This window comes from Rhineura floridana, chromosome 2 (genome assembly GCF_030035675.1).
Source record: "Rhineura floridana isolate rRhiFlo1 chromosome 2, rRhiFlo1.hap2, whole genome shotgun sequence".
Lineage (NCBI taxonomy): Eukaryota > Metazoa > Chordata > Lepidosauria > Squamata > Rhineuridae > Rhineura > Rhineura floridana.
The window spans coordinates 160,325,015-160,350,654 of record NC_084481.1 but is presented as its reverse complement, the minus strand read 5'-3'; the positions used below and the strand labels follow the sequence as shown (position 1 = coordinate 160,350,654).

The 25,640-nt window shown below is 43.3% G+C and overlaps 1 protein-coding gene across 4 annotated transcripts in view; it reads left to right on the top strand.

Moving 5' to 3' along the window:
• Window positions 1-17,562: 17,562 nt before the first annotated feature.
• The window catches only part of PLEKHH1 (pleckstrin homology, MyTH4 and FERM domain containing H1), an 88,496-nt gene continuing 80,418 nt past the window's right edge, over window positions 17,563-25,640 (top strand). For 2 of the 4 annotated variants that reach the window (XM_061611085.1, XM_061611082.1), the window contains exon 1: window positions 17,563-17,796. The gene's annotated coding sequence lies outside the window, so the exon portion shown is untranslated. The other 2 variants (XM_061611084.1, XM_061611083.1) reach the window with 2 other exon arrangements.

Sequence of the window (25,640 nt, the reverse complement as noted above, 5' to 3'; positions counted from 1 at the left end):
GCCGGGGGCTTTGTTAGGTTTTAAAGATGCTACGAGTTCTATTATTTCCCCCTGAGTAACTGGGGCCCATTGGGGAAGATCAGAAAAATCAGGAAGTGAATTTGGATTGTAATAGTTAGGATGATCATTTGAGTAAAGTTCCAGGAAGAACTGTTCCCATCTTTGATGCGAAATAATGCATGGATTATGAACTGACGATCTCAACGACTTAGAGATAATTTGCCAGAATTTTTTTGGATTTTTTAGCCTGGCCGCTGCTATAAGAGATTTCCAGTCCTCCTGGATAGCTAATCTCTTCTTATTAACCAGAGCCATCTTATATTTGTTTTTTATAACATAGTATTCTGCTGGTGGAGATTTGAGGTTACTATGCCGATATTGTCGGTAGACTTTCTGTAGTTGACCTCTCAGTTCAAAGCACTCATTATCAAACCATTTTGGCTTTGTTCTTGGGTTTGATTTAGGTTTTGTCTTAGTAGTTTTGGGCAATAAAATAGAATTCATGTGTAGTATGAGCCTCTCATATACATTAAACAATATAGATAAATTCCCTTCTTTCATAATCTGTTCGCGGATATTACAAGCCCGGTGGGTATTTAAAAAATTTCCCATCTTTGTATTTAGTAATGGGGTCGAAATTGATCTTTTATGGATTAGGTAGGAAGAATTTAAAATTGGATTGTATTCAGTTTTTAGTCTGGGATTCTCTAAGGAATGCCATATGTAAATAAGGGGTAAGTGGTCACTATTATGCTTATTTCCCACTTTAAACGTGGTAGTTGATTTTAGTAATTGATTCGATATAATCACATAATCGATTACGCTGCATCCACATTTTGAAATGTAAGTGAATTCCCCGCTGCCATCAATGTAAGTGAGGCCATTTAATATCTGAAGGTCATGGTTAGCTACAAACCGCGTTAAGCATATTCCCCCATAGTTTATTTTTGGGTCTTTGGAAATCCTATCAAGAGAAGCAGCGTAGTGTTCTGTGTCTTCTCCGCGCCATAGGTTTGAAGTAAGGAGGGATACGTTGTTTGGCCCGGATCTTGCGTTGAAGTCTCCCACTAAAATTAATTTGGTGTTCGGATATTTGCATTCTAACTCTGTTAGATAATGTTCGATGTCCTTCCAGATCAAATCTGTTTGATTCCTTTGGTTTATCGGTGGAATATAAAAGTTTATAATCAGTATGGACTCTGTTTGAGTTGTCAAAAGAACTGTCATGGCAATATTCCCCTTAGATTGTATCTGGGTATGTTTTGCCATCAGTGCGGTAGAGACGAACATGGTCAATCCACCTTTCGCTCTGCCCATCTTGCTGTCAAAGGTCGTAGCCGGGAGGCAATAGGAAGAATATCCATTCAGAAAAGGCGTGCTATTTGACCAAGTCTCCTGTAACACAATTATATCATAGTTGGTGATGTAGGTCAGCAGATCCAGACCGTTTGTCTTTGTCTTCCAACCCGAGATGTTCCAAGATAGTAATGAGATCGTCTCTTTCTCTGAAAAAGAAGCATTATTATGCAGGTAGAATTGAGTTGGAACTTCATCAGGTTGGGAAGCCTGTCTGCTTGCAGGCTGAGAATATCAATGTGACTCGTCAACTAATCTTGCGTTGTACAATAGAGAATTGAAACTATTATCGTTTTGAAGTACATCTTGGCAAGATGGGGAGCCTAGTTCTACTGGATATAAGAATTTGGCATTTTTCCAGTTGTCTCCTACCTTAAGTGACCTGTAGCCGGTATTAGATTTGCTATTTTTGTTTGAATTTTTGGAGGAGGATGATATCCCGAAGGCAGGAAGAACTCTTTGTTGGTTTTCTTCATGGTCAAATGACTTAAGGTATTGTATGTCTTCTATATAAACAGCACTTACCATATTTACCCTACAAGCAGGAACATCACACGCTCTATGTGGGGCTGCCCTTGAGGTTGGTCCAGAAGCTGCAGCTGGTGCAAAATGCGGCGGCAAGACTGCTCACTGGTGCAGGGTATCGCCAACATGTCACCCTGCTGCTGAGAGGATTGCACTGCTTACCTATTAGCTACTGGGCCAAGTTCAAGGTTCTAGTCTTGGTGTACAATGCCCTATACAGCTTGGGACCAGGATACCTGAAAGACTGTTTTATCCCTTATATACCCAGTCAATCACTGTACTCTGCAGGTGAGGGCCTCCTGCAGATACCATCTTATAAGGAGGTCCGTGTTGTGCCCCGGGTGCAAGGGGAGTTAGATCAGGGAGAGGAGTCAGATGAGGACGAGGTCCCTGGGGACGCTGAAGGAATGGGTAGCCCTGCCAGCCTGTAGATTTCATCGACCAGCCCTCCCATCGAGGCAGATTCCGCTCTGCCTGCAAGCTCCCCGCCTGAGCCATTGGGAGACGACCCCTCACGCACTATTAGCTGGCAATCTCAGCTTAAAGTCCATAGTCCCTTTCAAGTATCTAGCCATCCTTTTGACAGCAATCCAGTCCTTTTGTGTGGGTGTGCTAGTTTTCCTACATAGGATCCCTACTGCACTTGCTATGTCGGGTCTGGTGTTTGTGGTCAAGTACAAAAGCTTCCCTATTGCTGTTCTGTACTTGTTATTATTTGGTAAAGGTTCACCTACATCATTGTCTTTAAGAAAGTCTGTTGCCATAGGCGTTGCTACAGGATAGGCATCCTTGAGTTCTAGAGTCTCTAAAAGATCAACAATCTTTTGTTTTTGGTTGAGTAGGTAGGACCCATCTGCTTCTCTTTCAATCTGGATGCCTAGGTAGTATGTTGCAGTGCCTAACTCTTTGATTTCAACTTCTTTGAAATGATGTACAACTTCTCTGTAGTCTTGATCTCTTTGAGTCGCCACGATCAAGTCATCGACATAAATCAGAATGTATGTCAAATGTCCATCCTTGCTTCTGGTGTACAGGCATTGGTCTACATCACCTTGCTTGAAGCCTAGCTCCTTGAGCATTATATCCAGTTTCTTGTTCCAGGCCCTTGCAGCTTGCTTGAGTCCATACAGGCCCTTTTTAAGCTTGCATACAAGATGTGCTTGCTTCTGGTTCACAAAACCTGGAGGTTGTTGCATGTACAACTCCTCTGTTATTTCTCTATGCAGAAAGGCAGTCTTGACATTGCGATGTCTGACGTGCATCTGTTTGGAGGCTGCCACACTTAGTAGCATTCTTATTGTGCTGTGTTGGACTACAGGAGCAAAAGTAGCATCATAGTCCTCTCCATATTTCTGCAGGAAACCGTTGGCAACTAGTCTTGCCTTGTAGCGTTCAATTTCTCCTCCTGCATCTTGCTTCACCTTGAACACCCATCTGCATCCTATGGCTTTCTTTCCTGGTGGAAGTTCTGTCAGGGTCCAAGTCTTATTCTTGTGCAGTGCATCCATCTCCTCCTGAGCAGCTTTTCTCCACTGAGCGCCCTCGGATGCTGGCATCTGCTTGATCTCCTCCCAAGTCGATGGTTCTCGGGCTAGCACCAACTTTGCGAGGTAGGACAGGTGTAGAGGTGGTACACCTTTGTTGGTTCGCATTGAGGATCTGGGAGCTTGTTCTGGGATCTAGTCTGGCTCTGCAGCATCTTCCAGTCCAGTCATCTCATCATTCTCATCTGCGTCTGTACCTCTCTCAGCTTCATCACTTCCTGCAATCTCTGCCTCTTCCTCTTGTTTAAGGCTTGGGTCAGGTTGTGCAGATATCTGTGATGTCACTGGTATTTCGTATGTGGGTACTGGCATATCTATGAGAGATTGGATGTGGTGTCCTTGCTCTTCTGAGAAATCTAGCATAGTCCCTCTTTTGTCAGCTCTGCTTCGTTCATTGAAGTAGACAACATGTCTTGTGCTGACTTCACCTGTCTTTAGGTTCATAACTCTGTAGCCTTTGCTACCGGGAGCATATCATATCAAAACAGTCTGTTCTGTTCTAGCATCTAGCTTCTGCCTCTTTTGTTTTGCTATGTAGGCAAAAGCAATGCTTCCAAACACTCTGCTATGTGCCAGGTTTGGAATCCTGCCATGCCACAATTGGAATGGTGTGTGTGTGGTGTCCTTGGTTGGCAATCTGTTCTGGATATACGTTGCAGCCACGATTGCGTCACCCCACAGCCTTTTGGGTAGATCAGCATCAGCAAGCATGCATTTTGTCATTTCCAGAAGAGATCTAAGTCTCCTTTCAGAAATCCCATTCTGATCTGGAGTATGACTGACAGTCCTCCTGTGCAAAATGCCTTGCTCCTCCAGGAAACTTTGTGTTTGGTGCGGTATAAACTCACCACCGTTGTCACTTTGTAGAGCTTTCGGCTTCCTTTCAAACTTTGTGCTCACCATGGAGATGTATTTCTTCAGCATCTTGTGCGTTTGACTCTTGTCCTTCAATAAGTAAGTCACACAGTACCTTGAAAAATCATCCACAAAAATTAGAACATATCTATTCTTCCCAAGTGAGGGTACATTAAATGGTCCACAGAGGTCACTGTGTATGACATCTAGCACCTTGGTGCTTCTCTTTTCAGTCTTTGGTGGAAATGAGGGCCTAACACCCTTTTCCTCAATGCAATTTACGCACCTCCTTGCTTTATCATGGTTCTGTTGGTTTACCTTGATACCTGTGGCAAGGTTCTGCTTTTGTAGCTGTAGGATCGCCTTTGGATCACAATGTCCCAGTCGCCTGTGCCAAAGTTCTAGGCTGGTCTCTTCCTTGTCCACCATGGCTGTGTTTGCTTGTTCAGCTGTAAGACTCAGTTCATAAACACCATCATTTTCATAAACTAGTGCAAGCAATTCATCATCTTTGGTCACTGTACACTTTCCATCCTGGAAATGTATTGCAAATCCTTTCTTGTCTAAAGCTGAGACGCTCAGCACATTGCAATTTAAGTTTTGGACATATAAAACATGATCTGCCACATTTACTATGGTTTGATCGGATACCTTGCACCTTAGAGCAATGGATCCAGATCCATTAATGTTCATATATTGACCATTGGCAGTCTGGATTCTTCCTTCAGTATCACTATTTCATCAAATAAACCTTCATTATAACAACTGTGGTTTGTACATCCACTGTCTAAAATCCAATTGTTTGATTTTTGTTTGTAATTATTTGCCACAAGACCTTTGTGCGTTAAAAGGAAATTTCTTCCTTTGCTTTCTTTTGATTCCTCTCTGCGAGGTCCATGCTTGTGCTTTGGGAAAGCATGCTCCCTTTGTTCTCTTTGTTTAAAATTGGGAGAGCTGCCATTGGCTGTTGAACCTTTGGGTGAGTCACAGTCCCTAGCCAGGTGACTGTGCCTCCCACATGAAAAACAGCATTGTGATTGGCTCTTGGGAGGGGCTTTTCCCTTCCCTTTATCTCTGCTAGCCTTGTAATTTGATCCATTATCATTTGAGTCTCCTTGAATCGCACATTCCTCTCTTAGTTTCGCAAGAGCTTGTTCAAACAGGATCCCAGGATCATGGTTTAAAAGAGAAATAAAAGGATCAAATCTCTTTCCAAGAGATCCCAAAAGAAAACCCAATTTCTGTTGGTGGTTAAAATCAAGACCAGCCAATTTCAGTTTGTTGAAAATAAGCAACAAGGAAGTGATATGTTTTTCACAATTTTCCTTTGTCTGCAATTTTAAATTCACTATTCTTTAATCAACATGGTTTGGCATCTAAAGCTTTGAAATCCAAAAGCTGTTTCAAGTTTCTGTAGCATCTCTTTGGCACTTTTACAGTCACTGAGATAAACAAGCTGATCATCCCTCAGAGAATCAAATATTATAGCTTTTGCAAGAGAATCTTTGTCCTGCCAAACGCTTATTTGTTCAGGATCTTCCTCTCTTGGTTCAGGATTTTCAATACAGCAAATAACTTTCTCTGCTGCTAAAATAATCATGATTCTACTCTTCCACTGGTCAAAATTATTAGCAGATAGTTCAGGCATTCTCCTTGAAAAGCCTCTATTGCCTTGCTGATACATGCTTCCTGGTCTGAGAAGAGCTTTGTTATGCAAAAATAACTCAAGGAAGTAACAGCAGCAAAAATAGTCTCTTTTAAAGTTGGTGCCTGATACAGAGCAAAGGGGGAAACAAAACACGCAAAAATACTTAAAATAAAACCCAAAAAATCTGGTTTAATTCTCAACTATTTCTGGGCCCATAACCTGTTCGGTATTATAAAAATACACACAGAAATAGGAACTAATTTGGTTGGTCCTATTTCTTAGCAGAGTTGTAAAAATACAAGCAGCAGAATGAGAATAAACCAGCCCCATCTTTCTCTATAAACAACAACAGACACAATCCTTTAGGTAAAAGAAAAAGAATGTTTACTTACGACCTCATATGTTAGGAACATAGGCTCTATAGCTTAGATGAAAGAAAAATAGTCTCAGTCCATCTTGGTCTTTAGTAACGGATGCTCTCAGAGAGAGCATCTGTGCCATGCGGCCTCTCTCAATGGTGGATAGATCAGCAATGGAGAATATTCAAAAAATCCCCCAGGACAAAGGAGAAGGAAGTCAGGTAACTAAACCCCACCCATTAGGAAGTTACATCATGGTAAACAGGTACCTGGGATATTCCCCAAATATCCCTTAAAGTGACCATGCAATATATGTTTACTCCAACAGAATTGGCGCACACCTCCCCACCCAGCAGCCTGGCAGAGCTGATCCAGTTATGTCTGCAGATAGACAGTCGGATTGAAGGTCACTGCTTGGAGTGCAGGACAGAATTTCCACGTTCTCAGGCTCCCGCACCTCGTCCCCACATCCGTTTCCTGCCTAGCGTGGGAACCTCAACTTTGTCAGGGGTGGAGCCCATGCAATTTGGAGGGGATAGACCACACCTGTCAGAGGAGGAGAAGGAGAAGCGCAGGAGGGAGGGGTTATGTCTGTACTGTGGGAAAGCGGGGCACCTGGCCCAAAGATGTCCCTCCAAAGGAGAGAGAGCTCCAGTGCAGGAAATCTTCAAATCTCAGCTCTTGTAGAGGTCCAAGAGTTGGGAGCAAAGCAGACACTGTGGCCTCACCAGCAACCCCTCCTGTCACAGCCCACCCTTCATCTGCCAGTTCGACTGACTCTTCCTTCAAGGCAAAGTCTCCAGGTCAGCACCATGATCGAAAGTGGGGCTTCGTCAAGTTTTATGGACTGGAATTTCGCTCAGGAGCATGGCGTGCCCACCCAAATGCTCAAGCAGCCCTTGTCCATCAAGACCATTGATGGGTGGTCCCTAAAGTCAGGAACTGTTACCAGAGCGACGGAGATGCTGGAAATGGAAATCCTGGGACATGTGGAGAGACTGTCATTCTATGTGGCATCCCTGCCCCACTTTCCGATGGTGTTGGGAATGCCCTGGTTGGTTCAGCACAACCCCACAATTTTCTGGGATGAAGCGGTGGTGGTGTTTACCTTGGGATATTGCCATCAGCACTGCCAAACGCAGAAGAAGCCTTCCCCCAACATCATGGCGGGAGTCCCACTGCAGGAGGGAGTCGCCCTACAGGCCAAGCATGAGGAGTACCAGGATGTGTTTGACAAAAAGGAAGCCGATCCCCCCGACCATACAATTGTGCCATAAATCTGATGCCGGGGGTGCATATCCCTGAAGGACGGATTTACTCCTTGTCAGAACTGGAGCTGGTGGCGCTAAGGGAATTCCTGGAAACTGATCTGAAGAGGGGCTTCATTCGATCCTTCCAGTCTCCAGCTGGGCCCCCTTTGCTGTTTGTTAAGAAGAACAGGGAGCTATGCCTGTATAATGACTACCAAGAGTTGAACAAGATCACCATGCCCAACAGCTACCCTCTGCCACTCATCACAGAGATGCTGGAGCGGCTGCAGTCAGCCAAGATTTATACCAAGCTGGATTTGAGGGGAGCTTACAATCTGGTACGAATCAAGGAGGGGGCTGAGTGGAAGATAGCGTTGAAGACACTATATGGACAGGTTGAGTACTTGGACATGCCGTTCGGACTATCCAATAGCCCAGGGATCTTCCAGAGTTCCATGAATGACATATTTAGGGATTATTTGGACCAGTTCATGATCGTGCATCTGGATGATATCCTAATCTATTCGGACTCCCCAGTTGAGCATGATGGACACGTGTGGGCGGTGCTATAGTGTCTCAGGGAACATCATCTCTATGCCAAGCTGGAGAAGTGCGGCTTTGACTTGACCACGCTGGACTTTTTGGGGTATTGCATTTCTCCCACCAGGGTGGAGATGGACCCAGGCAAGATCCACTGTGTCCTCACATGGCAGCCTCCCAAAACAAAGAAGCATCTTCAGCAGTTCCTGGGGTTCGCCAACTACTACCATCAGTTCATCGCTAATTACTCTGACAAGACTGCACCCCTCACGGACTGCTAAAAGGCTTGAGTTCCTTTCACTGGTCTGACGCTGCGCAAGGAACCTTCGAAGAGCTGATGGTTTGGTTCGCCTCGGAACCCCTACTGCAACATGTGAACCCTGCACGCCCTTGTGTGGTGGAGATGGATGCATCGGACGTGGCCATTGGTGCAGCGCTTTTACAACCAGCACAGGGTGTGTGTGTCTGAGACCATGCGCATACTTTTCGCTCAAGTTGACAAGTTCAGAGCAAAACTATACCATGTGGAAAAAGAGTTGCTGGCCATTCAGGATCCGTTTGAAACTTGGCAACATCTTTTGGAAGGAGCACAGCACAAGACTGAGGTGCGCACTGATCATCGGAACCTGGAGAGCTAAATCACAGACAAGTGCACTGGAACAGTTAGAGAGGGTAAAAGGGGTACAGATCAACATCAACAGGAGGGGCCCATAATCCATGTGAGAGACAGGGTGTGGCTGTCCACGCGTTACCTGCCTACATGGGCACGCTGCCACAAACTGGAAGACCGAAAGGTCGGCCCCTTTGAGATGGAGGCTCGGATCCATCCAGTGGCTTTTCGTTTGAGGCTGCCTCCCTCCTTCAAGATACATCCAGTCTTTCATCATTCCCTGCTTACTCTGCAACATCCTCTGGATCCTCACAGAGTGCCAGAGGTGCCTCCGCGCGCGCCTGGCAGTGAATGGGCAAGAGAAATATGAAGTGGAGCAGATTTTGGACTCGTGGAAGCGCCAAGGGCGGCTTCAATATTTGATCCACTGGAAGGGGTACGACCGGATTTGTGGGAATCAGCTGATGACGTCCATGCACTGGACTTGGTGAGGGAGTTCCATGACGCTTACCCGGACAAGCCCAAGTCCAGAGGGTGGGGGGAGATGGTGCACCCCAGGGGCAAGGGGAGTTAGATCAGGGAGAGGAGTCAGATGAGGACGAGGTCCCCAGGGATGTTGAAGGAAGGGGGAGCACTGCCAGCCTGCAGACTTCTTCGGCCAGCCCTCCCATCGAGGCAGATTCCGCTCTGCCTGCGAGCTCCCTGCCTGAGCCATTGGGAAGTGACCCCTTGCACGTGCCACCCCCGCCGGAATCCCCGCCTGGCACTTCAAACGCTTCACTGCCAACCAGTTTCCTGCTCCCTGAAGCCAAGCTGTCACCTAGCAAAGCCCCGCTGTCGGATGGGCTATCGGAGGCTTGGCCCCCCTCACCCCACGTGAGATGGCGCAAGAAGAGGGACTTTCAGAGGGTGAAACTTCGGAGGAGCCAGCATTTATGGGCAAAGACCTTCCCTACTTAAGCAGGTGCCCACCCAGACTCTAGCGCCGAGTCAACTCTCCCCACACGCTGCAGAGACTGTTTAGGTAGCTTAACTAGGGAAAGTAGTGAGCCAGAGTAGACAGGTTTATGAAGTGCACTGCTTTGGCTGTAACCATCACACTAATAAAACGAGAATTAAATCAAGCCTCACCTCAGTCTCGTGTCTTGGGTTCTGGACAGGACAGCCTGTTCCGCACAACATAGGAAACGGACCTTTAGTGTGGCGGCATCTACCCTGTGGAATTCCCCCCCCTTAAATATTAGACAGGCACCATCTCTGTTATCTTTTCAACGCCTATTGAAGACCTTCCTCTTTCAACAAGCCTTTTAAGTTGAGACCTTATCCCAGTCTGCGTCTGTGTTGGAATTGCTTTTTAATATTTATTATTTTATTTATTTATTTATTAAATTTATATCCCGCCCCATAGCCGAAGCTCTCTGGGCGGTTCACAACAGATAAACATCCAATATACAATTAAAACATATATTAAACAAATTGAAAACTAAACCTAATCAACACATAAGCAACTACAAAACTCAATACTGAATATTAAATGTTAAAAAAGTATTAAATTGATTGAAATATTAAGATGTTAAGAAGTTAAGATATCAAATATCAAAATGTTAAAATATTAAATATTAAAATGTTAAAATGCCTGAGAGAAGAGGAAGGTTTTTACCTGGCGCCGAAAAGATAACAATGTTGGCGCCAGGCGTACCTCATCAGGGAGAGAATTCCATAATTATGTTTTTAAACCTTTTTTTTTTTACACAATATGTTTTTAACCTTTTTTAAAAAAAAGATGTCTTGGAAGCTTTTTAAAAATGTTTTTAAATATGTTTTGTTTTAATGTATTTTAAAGTCTGTTTTTATGGTGTTTAAAGTGTTTCAATGCTTTTGTTTGCTGTGCTGGGCTCCTGCTGGGAGGAAGGGTGGAATGTTAATCAATCAATCAATCAAGGGTTAATGTATCTAGGCCCCAGGAACCAAAGTGACTTTCTTGAGTGGTGAGTTTAGTTTCCCCCCCCCCTTTTTCTTTGCTTCTGCTGTAACCAGTAATGGCTGATGTTCTTAAGTAAAAATCCAGTTTAAAGGATACAGCTGTGCCTATCTTTCCTTTGGCAAGACAAAGAAGCTACTCTGCAACACGCTTTATGGTAATGTCAAAACCAGGGGTCCTCTTTTGATCCCAAGTCATGGAGGGACAAGGTGAGCTGCTAGTTAGCAACTTTTTCTGACAACATCTGGGACTAGACTGAAGCCTTTTTATGCCTTGGCATCCAGACCCCCGTCTCAGGCTCTACCCCCTCCTTGCAAAGTAGGAAACCTTAAAGGGGCAGGCCTATGGCCTAGCGCAGCCTTTCCCAACCAGTGTGCCTCTAGATGTTGTTGGACCACAACTCCCATCAGCCTCAGCCAGCATTGCCAATGGTCAGGAAAGATGGGAATTGTGGTCCAACAACATCTGGAGGCACACTGGTTGGGAAAGGCTGGCCTAGAGCATAGCACTCTGTCTAGGAGCTCATGCTGGGCAGGCTGCCTGTGTTGGTCCACAGGCTCTCTGAAGTGTGAGGCTCTTGGAGGTGAGCATGCCTGCCCCTTGCTGGACTTGGAGTCCAGGACTTTAATCTGTGATCCAGAACCCAGAGGCTCTAGCATCTCAGTCCTGGAGATCACTGGCATCTTGGGCTTGGGGGTCTGTAGTTCACTGGTGGTGGGTGTTCAGGCCCAGTGTCTCCTGTGTTGGTACAACTGGTTTCTCAGCCTCTAGTCTGTGTCCAGGTTACTGCTGGAATCTGGGGTCATGACAACATGACTGGCACCATTGTTTCCACATAGAAGACATTTATTTTTGGACTTTTAATTTTGGTGGCTCTCGCAAGATGGAGTACATCTCAGAATGGCCCTGCATCTAGAAGAAAAGGCAATGAGCATGAGCATCACATGAAAGCAGCAGATGATGACAAGTGATTGGGCCATACAAAACAAATATGAATATATATCATAATGGTCCTGAAAAGGGAGGAGGATACACTGCATACTGACAGATGCATTTTTTGGCAGAAACATTTCCTAAATGAGCAGCAGACAATGGAGATGCAAGAAACACCTCCCAAGTTCTGGACATTGTTTTATTGATTGCCAGACTCACCTCTCTAGTGTTCTCCATCAAGAGACAGAAGCTCTATTTTTTTTCTTTTTCTCAAAAATCCCTTTGGGAAACCCTTAGGCACCTCAGCACTGGTTATTTATTACAATACCTTAGCGACAAGGAATAATGATTAACATAATTGGAAAGCTCAATCCCTTGCAGTCTGTTGTCTTCCAGGTGCTTTTGTCTATAGAGCTAGAAAATCAGCAGGGATAGGAATGAGTGAAAAATAGCAACCGAGCCGCTACTAAATTCAGCTCTGTCTAGACTCCATTTTTAATCAATGCCTGCCAAATCTTCTACATATTATTCTTTATGGTTCCTATATGCAGAGCTTGGAAAAGTTACTTTTTTGAACTACAACTCCCATCAGCCTCAGCCAGCATGGCCACTGGATTGGGCTGATGGGCGTTGTAGTTCAAAAAAGTAACTTTTCCAAGCTCTGCTATATGTGCTCACTTGTATAGACTGCCTGTTTTTCTTTCTGCTCACACTTTTCATTGGGCACAGTCCTTCTTGGCCAAGGGTCATTCCACATACTATGCCATGGCAAAGCCACATTTGTCACCAGGTATACTCTCAAGAGGGAGTGTCAGCCAATCATAACTCCCTAATTATCCTGTATGATAGAAGTGATTACAGGTGTGCTTGTTGCATTTAAGCTTAAGTGTACACCTAAAAAAGTATCATGTGAAGAGTGAAGATTTCTTCATGTGAAGAAATGCATTTAAAACATTTACATTTCAGCATAAAAACGGGTGGGGAATGTCCAGCCTGCAGGCCAGGCCATTTCCCCTAAACCACACCTACCTCTCCCTCAGCTGACATCACTTGGTGATGTCAGCTGATGGGCGGCAGAACAGGGCTCAATCCTGCTGGATGCTGCCTTGCCAGCACATTCCCTGCAGCCAGCTGGATCATAGAATCATAGAATAGTAGAGTTGGAAGGGGCCTATAAGGTCATCAAGTCCAACCCCCTGCTCAGTGCAGTCATTCACTCATCAGCTGGCCAGCAGAGGGTTCAGTCCTGCTGGGTGCTCCTTTGCCAGGGTACTCCTTGCAGGGAATGCACTGGTGAAGCAAACCCCGCAGCCAGCATGATTGCACTCTGCTCACCAGCTGCTCACCTTCCCCTCATCAACTGGTGATATGAATATGCTGAATCAGACCAAATATGTATTCAGCATCCACTTTTCCACAGTGGCTAACCAAGTGCTTCTTGGGAAGCCCACAAGGAGCACATGAGGCCAATAGGCCTCTCTCTCCCTTGTTCTTTAGCAGCTGGTATTCAGAGGCATGCTGCTTCTGATCCTGGAGGTGATAAATAGCCATTGTGACCTGTAGCCATTGAACTCCAGTCTATTTCAATCATTTTATTGAACCAATCGTTTTGTCCCCATCCCTGCATTTCAGCCCAGGCTAGGCTAGCATGAGTGGTAGGGCTGTGGGTGCAGTGGTGGCTATGCTGCTCTATTAAGCCCCACCACTACCAACCAGGGAGTTGGATTGCTCTTTGTGTACAAACAAGTCAGTCCTGCAACAAAATAGTTCAGGATTCAAGACATTCCATTCCCCCTTTCCCCAGCATTCCGTGCCCACTGAGCATGCTCAGTAATCATTGGACTTTTTTGGGGGGGGGACTTTCTTCCAAAGAGTTTTCCTCTAACAATATTTTTGTATTTCTGGGTTCCCCCAAGCCTGCTGGAACCTCCCACTTATGCAGAGATGGTGTCTTTTCAGCTACATGAGGCCTGAGATCACTCTTAGGCTGTGTACACATTTCTGTTTACTCAGCATCCAGTGCACTCCCACTTCTAGTTTCTGAAACCACATGACATGACATGAGCCACAATCCTGACGTTTCTGGAGAAATACTGCTGTTTGATGCTCAAAGCAGCTTGGGTCCAACTAGAAAATGAAAGCCACGTTCACTTCCCAATTAAGCCAGGTGCATATATTTGAGACAATCATTGTGTATCTGCCGATGACAGCTTAATGAACAGGAGTTGCAGGGGCAGGGAAACCAAACAGGTAATGCTCATTGAGTGAAGACATCCCTGACCCCTCTCTGATGTTTACAGCAATGTGCAAATGTGACTTGAAATGCAGAAGGGGAAATGAGCCATTAATGCATACATGCCCTTAGTGTATATATGTTGTTCTTATATGCCTTCAAATTCATTATGACCTATGGTGACCCTATGAATCTTTTGGATATATACATCCAGCATATTGAAATGAAGCTTAATCCTAAAAGCAGTGAGGAGACACACACACACCCCGGATGCATCCTCAGCTTCATTTAGCACTTACTGCTTGAAACTCTCATGTCTCTGTATCACTTCATGCACCTCTTTAGCTCCATTCACTTATTCAGAATCAGCATTCAGTTAAAGCCAGTGGGAAACACATTCTACCCCAACCTCTGGATGTTCATTTGCATGTCTGAACAGAGCCCCTACTTGAATGGATGTACACATGGACAGCTGTATTCAGAGACCCAGTGAACATGGATAGAGGGGAAAGGAGGAGCACTGCCCCTGAACATTCACCGTGTGTGTACAGAATGAGGGTAGAAATGTACTCACTGGTCTGCTGGTTCCAATGCATCTCCACCTCTGTCTTCTGAAAACAGGGGGAAATGACACTAGTCAAACCCCACTCCTTTTTACTGTAAACCCTGGTGGGAGCAGCTTGAGTGCATTTTGTGTATTTAGCTTCAAATAGATTTTGCAAGTTGATCAACAGATCAACCTGTTTCCCTGGCTTTGATCTGGCAACTAGTGTGTTGACAGCCTCAGAGAACAGGGGCTGATCTCTCTGTCAACTCAAACTGCAAAACTACTTTTTGTTGTCTCTCTATCAGGATACCATCTTCTGTGTTATTTGCTCCCATTGATAAAACATCAGCTGATCATCTTAAGACTAGTAGCCAGCAATCAGACTAACAAACAGATAATCAGGCATAATAGTTTTACTTTCTTAGTTCTCAGCTTGAGTTGCAGGAAAACTGTTTCTAGTTTCCCTCCACAACCAAGTAATGTATGTATATATGTATACACACACACTCACACACATGCAATTCAGGACAACACTTCATGCATATGCTGAAGTGGACTGTGCTACTATGAATTAGATCACAATTGAAATAAGAACACAGTTATGTTTTTTCTCCTGTAGAGGGTAGTAGCACACAATATTTGCATGTTCCATATCTTCATTCTCTTCAGGAACTATATCACTTCCCTGGATGAAAATTTATAGGGAGGTGTATGGGAAAATGACCGCAAGACATCTCAGTGTAACAAGGAAGTGTAGGGTGGCATGCTCAATTCCCCTGTCCCATGCTCTTGTCCCACACCCCTGCATCCCAGTCAGGTGGGCCTTGGGCATGCTTTCTCACTCAGCCTATGTAGAATACAATAGTACATAAGTCTGAGAAGCTTTGTTTATTTAACGCAGATGAGGCAAGAGAGGCTCTTGATTGGCAAAAATAGATAGAGGATGCCAACAGATCATTAGGAAGAATGTTTTCACACACACTGCTAAGTGCTGGGAACTTGGCCTTCAAAGGCAGCTTCAATGACACTGGCTGCTACAAAGCAAGGACACTGACCAACAAAATTGATAAACAAAGGCAGAAGCGTGAGACTCAAATTAAAAAAAAACATCCCCACAGGTATAGCTAGTTAAAGTCACAGGTGCAAACCTGCACCCAAGTCCAGGGGCTCTTTTGGGTATAAATAAGGGTCCCTAACTCCTGCTCAGGGGCTTCAACACAGACCATTGGTGTGGTGCTGTGTAAGTGGGTGGCCAACTGGGATCTCTCCATTGTTCTTATCTGAGGCTCGTGGATAACAGAAAGGAGACATAAGATAACAACTGTGCTCAAGAGCTTCCTTTATCTGTTTAAGTGCCTTGTCTGTAATAAAACACTAAATTTTTCAATTAAAGCATTGTAAATCTTTTTTTTCCCACTTGAGTGCTCATTGTCTCTGGAATTTCTTGAATTTTCTTGCCTGTTGGAAAAACAGGAGGGAAAGGTAATATGCTGGGTTTCATCACCCTAAGACCTACCACTTTGGAGAAATGCCTCTAAATGCCTGTGTCCCCTAGAAAATATAGGGGAGGAGGCGCAAGAAGAACAGGATATTCAGTTTTCAGTGCCTTCGTGACATCACATCACCAGCCAGTATACTAATGCATAGGAAGACTGAGTCAGACCATTGGTCTATCTACCTCAGTATTGTCTCCACTGTTTGGCAGTGGCTGTTCAAAGTTTCAGACAGGGGACTTTCCCAGCCCTATCTGGAGATGCTAGAGAGAGAAATTGGGACCTTATATATGCAAAGCATATGCACTACCACTGAGTTATGGCCTTTCCCCATACCTCTTCTCATAGCTTAACTGTATTATTGCACCATCACCCACAACACCGGCAAGTATTCCACTACTGTTGAATCAAGCAATCAACAAGACCCATAAAGTGGCATTAGATGAGACTTTTAAATTAATTATTTTTATTATATTTATATCCCATCTTTCTTCGAAGTTGTTCAAGGTGGTGTATATATTTCCCTGCCCATTTTATCCTTACAACAACTCTGTGAGGTAGGTCAAGCTGACAGACTGTGTGACTGGCCCAAGGTCACCCAGTGAGCTTCATGGCTGAGTGGTGATTTGAACCCTGCCAGATCATAGTCCAACACTCTAACCATTACATCACACTGGCTCTGGGGTAAAAGCTCATAAGTGAAACAAAACCAGGATGTTAAGAGTCCTGCCACCTCCACCACCATCACCACCCAGCAAGCATCCCAGATCAATGCACTTGCCTGCCCAGTTTTTGGCAACTTTGGCAGGCCTTAGGATCTATGGGTCAACAGTGAGTTCGAAATGAGTGCTAATAAATATGCTGATAGGTGAGGGAGAACCAAACAGAGAAACAAACATATGTAAGTGGAGGGCTGTGGAGAGAAGATACAGATTGCCAAGATTTGCTTGCCAGACAGGGAAAATAGAGTCAGGACTTGTGAAAGACAGTGGAGCAAGGGTGTTTAGGACTGCAGCTTGGACTGAGCTCTTGCGTATGTGATGTGTTATGGCTGCAGTGTCACCCCAAACAATTTCAATGTGGCCAAGATCCACTTTCCTTCAGTGATGGATGAATATATAGATTATAACTCAGTCTGTTAGTGTATTTTTATGCCAACATATAAGGAAGGGGCACACTCCAGGGCTGGATTCATTGCTGTTTGTCCTCCATGACCCCCCAGGCAAAATTTTGTATCTTGAGACATCTTTTTTTATTAATCAGAATCTATGCATTGCTGCTTCATGAAGCTGGAGTCTAGCTACTAAAAAATCCTGTCTCAATCCCACCCCACCCCCATCTTAATTTTTTTAGCAGGCTAGATCAAACTTACGATGTGTATAGCTGAATGGTGTGGAGCGTTATGTAGCTTTCCAGAAGAGAATGAATATATACAGATGTGTTAGTATTTCTTCTGGGACAATGATGACCAAAGTTGAAATGTAAGAAAAGGGCTTGTCAGTACAAAAGACCACCTTCCCCCCCCTGCCCCCCATCACAGAGAAATACCACGGGAGGTGAGCTCCTTGCTGTTTTATTTTAGAGAAGAGGCAGCCTAACTTGATATTTTTGTCCGATAATAGGTGACAGATAAGGGGTTAAAAGGGTAGTGCTGATGATGTCAGTTCCTGTGCTTCTTTGGAGGGCTGGCGGTGGTATTTGAGCCAGGCTCTCCCGCTTTAAGGAAAAGAGAAGCAGAGAGAAGGCAAAGAATAAGAAAGTGCTGAATGGGATTCAAGCAAAGCTGTGTGTGTGACTTTTGTTTGCAACCCCCCCCCCCGGAAAGCCCTCTTTTGTCTCACAGACTAGAGGTGAATTGCAGGAGGATGGCAACACTGTTCCTGAGCACAATATAAACTTGTTCTGATCGAGAACAATACAAGGTCAGTCAGTCACAGAGAAGAGACTTCTCTTTACTTCCAGTGCCCGGTTTGCTTCAGCCCTTGCGGCTGCTAGAGCAGCCTGCTGAAGGTGAGACCGGGCTGGGCTGGCTAGGCTGGGTCTGTGGGGTGTGTTGGCTTTTCTTCTTATTTCCTGAAGGGATTTCAGCAGCGTTTAAAGTTGTAGGGCAGAAAGTGGCGGTGCCCGCTGGTTGTTTGTTCTTTTCTACGCAATATGATTGCTAGAACATCTGTATTGTTTACTATTATAATGAAAGGTGCAATTAGTGAAGTATTATTTGATACTTGTAGAAGAGAGAATGGAGTCAAGGGACTAGTTAAATGTCATCTTTTATGGGCTGCTAGTATAGTGCATTTCTCTTATTGTTACAGATGATTTGGTGTGAACTGATTTTGACCAGTTTAAAGGATGGACTGCATAACTAGCAGCTTTAATCATTGCCATCACTGGCAAATAGTTAACCGTTTTTGACTGCAATCCTGAACAGACTTACTTGGACCGAGAAGTCCCATTGAACTCTGAGGAACTAACTTCTGTGTAAAGTTTTGTTTTTAAATGTTTTTATGTTGTGCACTGCACTGATGTTTTGTGAGAGTGGTATATAAATACTTTTATAAATAGATAAATACAAAATTGTGCTTCTGGTCTGGTAAAAGTAGTTGGCACAGTGAATTAGCTACTTAAACAAAGGCTGTCAAAGGTATTTTCATTTATTCCTATTCTCTGAAGCATTTTAAGTTACATTGATCTAATTTTAATAATGTTTATTGTATTGTTGATTGTATTTTAATATTATTTTGTTATTCATTGTATTTTTATACTATTTTATGTTCACCGCCCAGAGAGCTATCGCTAGTCGGGCGGTATATAAATTTAATAAATAAATAAAATAAATAAATTATTACTTAGCATGAGTATTGCTAGTGGAAAGATGCCATTTACAAGATAAACATACCTGTGTTGTCCCTTTGCCTACTAAATCAGGTAGATAGAAATTGCTGACAGCTATTTGTTTAAACTTCACAAACAATTACCATTTTAAGCCTTGTCCTCCCTAATTTAGGTGGTGTTTATGATTATTTCTTTTTGTTCTTGTATTTATACCCTAGTTCTTTCTTCATACTTTACAAAACTGATAAAATCAGCATAAACACATAAAATCAATTAAACGTAAAGAAGAATAAAACATACGGCAGCAACATTAAAATAACAGGAAGATAAAACTACAGTAAAAGCTGTACTGTTCCCTAAAAACAGTTTTTAAAAGTGGGATCTGAAAACTAAAAAAGAGGTGCATTGATGATTTATCTGCATGGGGACCTCATTCCACAGCTTTGGAGCTATAACCAAAAAGACCCTACTCCTCCCCACAATTGATTTAGGTGTCTTTATAGATGGGATGTGAAGTAGGGTGCTGCTCCGTGCCAGTCTTAACAAGCAGGGAAAGTGTGTGATTAATTTAGGGAGATTTTCTCTCTGAGATATACAGATACACGCTACAATATGCAATGCCAATGCAATACTACTACACTGGAATGGTGATTGCGCCCCCTTCTTGCCTAGTTAGGCACACATGCATAATTGTTAAAGTCTCCTCATCCCCCCCCCACCAAACCTTTAGAACAATGGTGAGTTATATTAAGTACAGGGTTGTATTTAATGTAATGCCAAGTAAATCCTTGTGCAGGTGGAGTGACTTCTGCTTGCACAGTGGAAACCTCCCTCCCCCTGTGCACCCCCTAAATTTGTTCTGGGGGTTCCCTCAACCCTGCAGAGCAGATTTAAGGATAGCATGGGGCACACATAGGGGGAGGATTGGGAGAGAAGTCTTACTGCACAAATGGAAGTTGTTCCATTCACAAGGATTTCATTGAATGCCACCACTATGTCCATACTAGCTCCTAAGAGAGCCTGTAGTAAACTCATTGGATGCTATCCAATGTTAGTCATACTCGGACTACACCCATTGAAATCAGTGGACAAGAAACTTAGGTCCATTGATTTCAGTGCATCAACTTTTAATATGATGGGTTAGCTCGATATCACCCAGTGAGTCTAAGGCAAGCCAGTGGGAAGATGCATAACTGACAAAGCTGTTATTGAGCAGAACAATCTTAATAGCAGCTTGAAAATGATTGATTCCCTTGTGAATTTCCCATCTTCCCCTGCTTTCATAACCACAAATATATAATGCTATTTGCATTGGAAGAACCTACATGACAGCAAATAACAGTGTGGTGGTAGTGAAACTGCTGAAGTGGTAAAGTGAAGGCTGCTGCCACTTGTAGTACAGTCTTAAAATGTCTATTTGCAAGTAAGCTTCACTGAGTTTATCCCAGGCAAATGTGTTCAGCATTGCTGTCTTAACCGGAGATGGCAAATGAGCACATGTGGCAAGAAACAGTCTCCAGTATCGCTCACTTGGGCAAGTATATATGTGATGCCAGGTCTGCAATGTTTAATCAATTATTTTAATTGACAAAAATATTAATAAATTAGAAATATTTTAGTTGATTAGAAAGGTGGCCCTAATTAATTGGGCAGATTTTTAAAATATGTTGTTTTTAATACTTATAAAAACTGGCAGAGAGCCAGTGTGGTGTACCAGTTAAGGTGTTGGACTACGACCTGGGAGACCAGGGTTTGAAGCACACTGGGTGACCTTGGGCCAGTCACTGCCTCTCAGTCTCAGAGGAAGGCAATGTAAACCACCTCTGAATACTGCTTACCATGAAAACCTTATTCATAGGGTCACCACAAGTCAGGATCGACTTGAAGGCAGTCCATTTCCATTTTCAAAAACTGGCAATGGCAATAACTGTCTTAAAAGAGTTTTCTCTTCTCCCCTTGTTTCCTCACGTAGGAGAGAATGCCTTTCCTAAGATGATGCCTGTTTTGTCAAATGTTTGCATACACTAAAGGAGCCTGCCTTGTGCTTCTTTTGGAAGGAAGGGTGGGATATAAATTTAAATAGCAGCAGCAGAGTAAGCATGCTTCTTCCTTCAGAGCCATTGTTTTTGCAGAAATTTATGCAACTTTGGTCACTTAATTTCAGAGTAGCCAATGTGATGCCCTTTAGATGTTGTTGGATTACAACTCCCATCATCCCTGACTATTGGCTATGAAGGATGGGGCTGGAGAGAGCTGTAATTCAACAACGTATGCAGAGTGCTATATTGACTACCCCAGACTCATGATCATTTGACTAAGATTTCTTTACATTGATGGGAGCCCTATGTAATGCATGTTCGCAGAGATATGTAATGACGTTCATATATATATTATATCACACAATATATTGAAAACTGCTATGTTGATTAGTTTGTATAATTTTGACTTATTGAGCAGTGGGACAGGAAGATATAAATAGTTAGGTTCTGATATGCAGCAGTTATGTTAGATACAAAATCAATAATCTTTGGTAAATGTTTGTTTTTTTAATTCATATGTGCAATGGTATGGATTCCAGGTATCATCTAGAAACTGCCAGTTCCTGCATTAAAAAGAACTAGCTCAGAATGAACCCTTACAGTGCCTGCTGCCATTATTATCTATAACTTTGAGCCTTAATGCTGAGTCCTTGATTACATTTTTTGCATTCCTCTCTCGACATATATGTTCATAGAGGATATCATAAGACTGCCTGCAAATGGCACAATGCACCTACTAATCTAGCACTGCCAGATTATGATGAATATAATTTGTTCTGAGTTCCTGTTTCTTTAAAACAAATACATGAAAGAAACATGCCAAATCCAATATTTTACTAATCTATACAATGATTTCTGTACAATTTTACTTCTTGATACAAGCAAGGACACATCTGGCTTTATGCTGTGTCTTTCACTTCAAGCCTGTTCTCGCATGTGGAATAAAAAGGACTGTCTATGTTATAAATAATAGATCCAGTATTACCCTCCTACAATAAAGCACCATGTTCTCCTTGATAAAAGCCTTGACCGCTGGTGTCTGGTAACTAGGGACCAGTTCTTTAGCTTTTTCACCTTGAGGGATTGGTACTACACATACCATGCACATTAGGCTTTCCCTATTGATATACTGTATTAGGTATGGGGAGCCTTTGGCCCTCCAGATGTTGCTGAATGACATCTCTCATCAACCCTTCCCAGTGTAGAGTTACGGTTCAGCAACATCTGGAGGGCCAAGAGTTCACAACACCTGTGCTATATTGTTATTGCAACTGCATACTTTTGTCAAAAATTTTGAATGTCTTTCAGTTTTCACTGTTATTCAGTGATTAATATGTGTGTTTCATTTCAATGGAAAGATTATCAAGTGACAGACCTGGAGAATTACCTAGAGGGGTGGTGAGCTCTCTGGTGGAAGTTCTGTGGCCAACTGTTGGGGTTATTCCTCTTGCTTTGGATTTCCTGCATTGAGAAGGGGGTTGCACTAGATAGCCTACAATTTTCTTCCTCACCATCTCCTAGCCTTGGCATGTAAGGTTTGACAATATGTGTGTGGAAGACCACACTGGAAATGCACCCTCTAGCTGATCTGCAAAATAGGCTACTTCATCCTGTGGCATGTAGTCCATGTATGTACTGTCTCCAAGTCGATTCCGACTTACGGCTACCCTATGAATAGGGTTTTCATGGTAAGTGGTATTCAGAGGTGGTTTACCATTGCCTTCCTCTGAGGCTGAGAGGCAGTGACTGGCCCAAGGTCACCTAGTGAGCTTCATGGCTGTGGGAATTCGAACCCTGGTCTCCCAGGTTGTAATCCAGCACCTTAACCACTACACCACACTGGCTCTCCAGGGATTTGCTTTCAAATGGGCATGTTTAGGATTGAGTTGCAGGCTCTTTATACAGCCTCCTATGTAGTCCATAGGAGGCTGTTTGAAGAGCCTGCAACTCAATCCTAAACATGCCCATTTGAAAGCAAATCCTACTGAGATCAGTGGGGCTTACTTCCTAGTACAATACTTAGGATTGCAATCCAGGTGGTTCATGTGATAGGGACATGTGCTCACTGAAACCTGCCTGGCAGCATTTCCTGACTCATCATATTCATTTTGTATGGATGATCCATTAGCCTGCAATAATTTGAAGCTGTGTGCAATGCATTCAGTCATCCCACTTCAGGTCAATGCTCAGCAGTACACAACAGCCTATCGTGGATCAGCCACACCTAGTAGTGCAAGTGATCAGCAATGAATAGATACAGAGCAGCAGAAAAATATGATAGTGCCCTGCCAAAACATTTCAGCTAATTCATAAGTGAAATGACAGATTGAACAAAATATATAATCCATTTGCTTGGCTGACTTTACCAGTGCAGCCCTCATTCCCACATGCAGCATTTTTGCCAGCTTTTAGGGTTGTATGGATTGATCTTCAAAGGCAAACTTTAATGAAAAATATAAAAACTTACTGTTTGTTCAGTTTCCACTGTACCTGCAACCATTTCTGCTTGTCAATTAATTCAGTTTTGTTTTTAAGCTCTCACCTGTTAGTCATAGGTGACAAGGAACTGTATGCACGATGGCTGAAGAGAGATGGAGCACTCCATCACTCTTCTGTGCCAAACATAGAAATCAAGTGGGTGGCCAGAGGAGAGAAACCTCCCTGTCTACACACCCAGCTTAGAAATGCTTCAGGCTGCTGGAGAAGGAATGAAGCTCTCCATCTCTCCACTGCTAGCTTCCAGCAGGCTATTAAAATAGACTGCCTTCAAGTCGATTCTGGCTTATGGCAACCCTATGAATAGGGTTTTCATGGTAAGTGGTATTCAGAGGTGGTTTACTATTGCGTTTTTCTGAGGCTGAGAGGCAGTGACTGGCCCAAGGTCACCCAATGAGCTTCATGGCTGTGTGGGGATTCGAACCCTGGTCTCCCAGGTCGTAGTCCAACACCTTAACCACTACACCACACTGGCTCTCTAGCAGGCTATTAAAAGTTATATATATTGGAGGCTAGTACCTTTCATGGGCTTATTTACAAGGCTGATTAATTCACCAGAATATGTATGGAGTTTTTAATTTCTGTGCCTGCTCCTCCAGCTTTTCAGCATCATGCTACATTTCCATTCATTAAATTTAGAGACAAAAGGGGCTTCCAAAGGTGATTAAAATGGACAAAGGGCTTTAGCGAAATATATTTTAGACTGTGGCAATGAAGCCAGATCCCGGTATAATGGGTCTTTATCTTTGTTCTCTCTTATTAACTGCTTCACTTGGAAACTTCATAGCCAAAGCTTTGGCATAGAAGGGCTTCTGTCATCCATGAGGACATTTGGTGGATTGTGTCTTCTACTGCCCATTTCAATTAGCTCATGGCCTTCTAATGTAGAATAACATATCGGCCATGTGAATTTTAAGTGTTAGCTGAACAACAGGCCTATCAGTCCTGTTGTCCTAGCAGAACCCACATACCAAGAGATTAAATACACAGTGACAGGCTGCTAGAACAACCCTGGGAAATATTAGTTATTAGTGTAGCTTGGTGGTCTAGAAGATAGCTAAGCTAGGGAGAAAGAGACCATATGGAGAACAAAGAAACTTTGATGTGATCTTTAGGAGCTGATAAGAAGGTTTGGTTGACCCTATCACTGCAACAACTTGTGAATTTATACCATATAAGGGCTTCAGTTGTTGCGTTTGCCTAATCTTCCAAGGAGGTTTGACTGAAGCTCCTATCCTAGAAGTCCTAGTTGTTAAAGTTTGTTTACAATTGAGATTAGGCCAGAATCTTTGGTTCAGACTCTTCTAAACTTCCAGAATGTTTAAAATCGGAATGCAGAGTTGATTTTGTATAAACTCTTGATATCCTTTACCATGGATAGATTGTAGAAGGCAGAGATTTCCCATGCACACAGAGGAAAAATTTCCTCTTTGAGCAGGATCGCATAGAGACTGCAGTCCAGAAAGCCATGTTTTAAAAATTCATATTTCTGCAGTTGTTGGGTATTTAATTCAGGTGCATAGTTTCATTCAGATACAGCAGACCTCATGCAAATCCACACAAACTGGTTTAAGGTGATTTCTCCTAATCTGCAAACAATGTGGTAGGAGTAGATGGCAGGAAGGAATGGAATCATGGGATATTGCCTTATAGCAGGTATAGGTAGAGTGAATCAGAAATTAGGGTTGGTTAAGTAAAGCTCCACGAGGAGATGTGAAGATTAGGGCTGTCAACAGTAGTAAATGATGTGGTGGGGCAGAGGCACTTACCTGACCTCCTGGCAGGTAAGTTGCTACTGCTTGCTGGGAGGAAGAGGGGGAGGCAGCAGGGAGGGTGGCATGTGTAAATACACCAGCAGGAGTGCCAGATTAAACATTGCTTTAGGCGATCATCTGCCTTTTCACCAATTAAATCTAAATACAATGCTTATTATCTAAGCCTTGATATAAATTAGATAATTGAAGGAAGTGTAAGATAATGAATAATATAATTTTTAAAAGCTCAATTTCAAACTGATAGAAAAGCAGTCCATACTTTCGTTTTCATTAGCCACTACAGAAATTTCAGAATCAAAAATTAACACGTGTGCCCTACCAATTTATACTTTGTCTCCATTAATTTAAGCTTGCAGTCCTCATGAAGACAGAAAAGTGTTTCACCCTTGTCCCTCAAAGCCCCTCCTGAACTGTGGATGCCTGCTTCTTTCCTTGCTGAAACATATAATGGACAGAAGGGTGGTAAGGCAGGGAGAAGTGAAGTTTTAACTGTTAGCAACCAGACTGTGAATATAACCCTGGCAGTAACCTCAGTCAGTGTCAGTCCCTCCACATCTAAAATTAATGTGCGTGTCCTCCAGGTGGCTTTGAGCTCTGGCATCTCTTGTAAATAAGCTAAAGGCC